Genomic DNA, 4,036 nt, shown 5'->3' with positions numbered 1-4,036 from the left:
GTCCTCAAGAGCCCCCTTATTCTCCTGTGAAACTAAAATTGCTGCATCATCCGCATAAAGGAAAAGCTCCTCTGAACAGGCTGCTTTTAAATCATTAATATATAAAAGAAAAAGTAATGGACCTAATACACTCCCCGGAGGAACTCTGCATGTAATATGTAGTGAGCTAGAAAGTATGCCATTTACGTCAACTATTTGGCATCTATTTGAAAGGTAAGACTTAATCCACTCAGTAGCTTTATCATTTAAACCTATCGCTTTAGTTTAAAAAGCAGAATGGCATTGACTCCAGCCAGGTCTCCTAAGCAACCAAATTGGCCCTGGTTGCCTCTTCATGGTAGCGATTAGTGGTTTTCGCTCCCGCTGTGGTAAGTTGTGCGTGGATCGCGGAAAGTAGCATGAGGTTCCACATGCTGTGAGTCTCTGCGGTGTCATGCACAGTGAGCCACGTTATAAGATGCGTGGATTGACGGTCTCAGAAGCAGAGGCAACTGAGACTTGTCCTCTGCCACCTGGATTGAGGTGAGTAACCGCGCCACCAAGAGGACCTAGTAAGTAGTGGGAATTGGGCATTACAAAACTGGGAAGAAAAGGGGATACAAATAAAATACATATATATATATATATATATATATATATACAGGTGCATCTCAATAAATTAGAATGTCGTGGAAAAGTTCATTTATTTTAGTAATTCAACTCAAATTGTGAAACTCGTGTATTAAATAAATTCAGTGCACTCAGACTGAAGTAGTTTAAGTCTTTGGTTCTTTTAATTGTGATGATTTTGGCTCACATTTAACAAAAACCCACCAATTCACTATCTCAAAAAATTAGAATACATCATAAGACCAATAAAAAAAACATTTTTTGTGAATTGTTGGCCTTCTGGAAAGTATGTTCATTTACTGTATATGTACTCAATACTTGGTAGGGGCTCCTTTTGCTTTAATTACTGCCTCAATTCGGCGTAGCATGGAGGTGATCAGTTTGTGGCACTGCTGAGGTAGTATGGAAGCCCAGGTTTCTTTGACAGTGGCCTTCAGCTCATCTGCATTTTTTGGTCTCTTGTTTCTCATTTTCCTCTTGACAATACCCCATAGATTCTCTATGGGGTTCAGGTCTGGTGAGTTTGCTGGCCAGTCAAGCACACCAACACCATAGTCATTTAACCAACTTTTGGTGCTTTTGGCAGTGTGGGCAGGTGCCAAATCCTGCTGGAAAATGAAATCAGCATCTTTAAAAAGCTGGTCAGCAGAAGGAAGCATGAAGTGCTCCAAAATTTCTTGGTAAACGGGTGCAGTGACTTTGGTTTTCAAAAAACACAATGGACCAACACCAGCAGATGACATTGCACCCCAAATCATCACAGACTGTGGAAACTTAACACTGGACTTAAAGCAACTTGGGCTATGAGCTTCTCCACCCTTCCTCCAGACTCTAGGACCTTGGTTTCCAAATGAAATACAAAACTTGCTCTCATCTGAAAAGAGGACTTTGGAACACTGGGCAACAGTCCAGTTCTTCTTCTCCTTAGCCCAGGTAAGACGCCTCTGACGTTGTCTGTGGTTCAGGAGTGGCTTAACAAGAGGAATACGACAACTGTAGCCAAATTCCTTGACATGTCTGTGTGTGGTGGCTCTTGATGCCTTGACCCCAGCCTCAGTCCATTCCTTGTGAAGTTCACTCAAATTCTTGAATCGATTTTGCTTGACAATCATAAGGCTGCGGTTCTCTCGGTTGGTTGTGCATCTTTTTCTTCCACACTTTTTCCTTCCACTCAACTCTGTTAACATGCTTGGATACAGCACTCTGTGAACAGCCAGCTTCTTTGGCAATGAATGTTTGTGGCTTACCCTCCTTGTGAAGGGTGTCAATGATTGTCTTCTGGACAACTGTCAGATCAGCAGTCTTCCCCATGATTGTGTAGCCTAGTGAACCAAACTGAGAGACCATTTTGAAGGCTCAGGAAACCTTTGCAGGTGTTTTGAGTTGATTAGCTGACTGACATGTCACCATATTCTAATTTTTTGAGATAGTGAATTGGTGGGATTTTGTTAAATGTGAGCCAAAATCATCACAATTAAAAGAACCAAAGACTTAAACTACTTCAGTCTGTGTGCATTGAATTTATTTAATACACGAGTTTCACAATTTGAGTTGAATTACTGAAATAAATGAACTTTTCCACGACATTCTAATTTATCGAGATGCACCTGTATATATATATATATATATATATATATACTTTTATCTCTCTCCCGCTGATTCGGCAACTCAGCGCCAGGTGTGAATCCTCTCAGCCTGGCCACGTCCTCCTCCTCTTCACAGCCACTTAAATCTACTTCTCTGCATCTTTCTAGTTAAATATATTAAACAATGATTGCTAAAACTATAATCCAAAACCCCACTATTACATATCTTAGCCTTATCTGAGACTAAAATGTAATCAATAATCGTTTGCGTTTTTGGAGTGATTCTGATTGGTTCTGTAATAATCTGTTTCAAAGCAAATAATAAAGATTTATAGTCTTTTATATAGAGTCTTTTTTTTTTTTTTTTTTTTAAATGTCCATATTCAGATCACCAAGAATGATGACCTCAGCTCCAGTAAGATGTGTGAAGTCATTTAAGGTCTCTTCTACAGTTCGTAGAAACTGATTTGATCTGGTGGACGATACAATGCCACAACTAAAATAGGCTGAATTTTGGGTACAAGAATATGCTTCGATAGATGCATTTTCCAAGTCTTCCCTAGCATTAAATGCCAAATCTGTTTGAATATATACACATACGCCACCTCCTTTACGATTTCGATCTCTCCTTAACAGACTGTAGTTATTCTATTTCTATAAAGGTGCAAAAAAAACCTTTTTTGTTATCATTTTGCAGACATTATTAAAATACTTTCTCCTATTCCAGTTTAATGCCCATACAGAAATGTACACACACACACACACACACACACACCGATGAGCCAAAACACTATGACCACTCACAGGTGAAGCGAATAACGTTGATCATCTCCTAACAAGGCTACATGTCAAGGTCTGGGCAGATTAGGTGGTAAGCGAACAATCAGTTCTCGTAGTCAATGTGTTGAATGCAGGAGAAATGGGCAGGAGTAAAGACCTGAGCGACTTTGACAAGGGCCAAATTGTTATGGTCAGACGATGGGGTCAGAGCATCTCTGAAATGGCAAGGCTTGTAGGGTGCTCCCGGTCAGTGGTGGTGAGTATCTACCGACAGTGATCCGAGGAGGGACAAACCACAAACCGGCAACAGGGTGTTGGGCGCCCAAAGCTCATCGATGCGCGAGGGCAACGAAGGCTATCCTGTCTGGTCCGAACCGACAGAAGGTCTACTGTGACACAAGTCACAGAAAATTGTAATGATGGTTACGGGAAGAATGTGTTGCAACACACAGTGCATCGCACCCTGCTGCAAATGGGCTACATAGCCGCAGACCAGTCAGAGTACCCATGATGACCCCTGTCCACCGTCAAAAGCGCCTACAGTGGGCACGTGAGAGTCGGAATTAGACCTTGGAGCAGTGGAAAAGGGTTGCCTGGTTCGATGAGTCCCATTTTCTTTTACATCACGTGGACGGCCGTGTATGTGTGTGCAGTTTACCTGAGGAAGTGATGGCACCAAGATACACTGTGGAAAGACGACAAGCCGGTGGAGGGAGTGTGATTCTCTGGACAATGTTCTGCTAGGAAACATCATGGTTACTTGTGTAACCTCCATTCCCTGATGGAGGGAACGAGACGTTGTGTCGATGTAGTGACACTAGGGGTCACTCTTGGGAGCCCGAGACACCTCTGGTCGTTGATAAAAGGCCAATGAAATTGGCGAGTGGTATTTGCATGCCACTCCCCCGGACATACGGGTATAAAAGGAGCTGGTATGCAACCACTCATTCAGGTTTTATGCTGAGGAGCCGATATAAGGTCTGGCCATTTCAGCAGGTAGTTCAGCGTTGTGGCAGGAGGGACACAACGTCTCGTTCCCTCCATCAGGGAACGGAGGTTAC

The sequence above is a fragment of the Myxocyprinus asiaticus genome, chromosome 35 (assembly GCF_019703515.2).
Source record: "Myxocyprinus asiaticus isolate MX2 ecotype Aquarium Trade chromosome 35, UBuf_Myxa_2, whole genome shotgun sequence".
Taxonomy (NCBI): Eukaryota; Metazoa; Chordata; class Actinopteri; order Cypriniformes; family Catostomidae; genus Myxocyprinus; species Myxocyprinus asiaticus.
The sequence above is the reverse complement of the archived record's forward strand: the minus strand, read 5'-3'. Positions refer to the sequence as shown.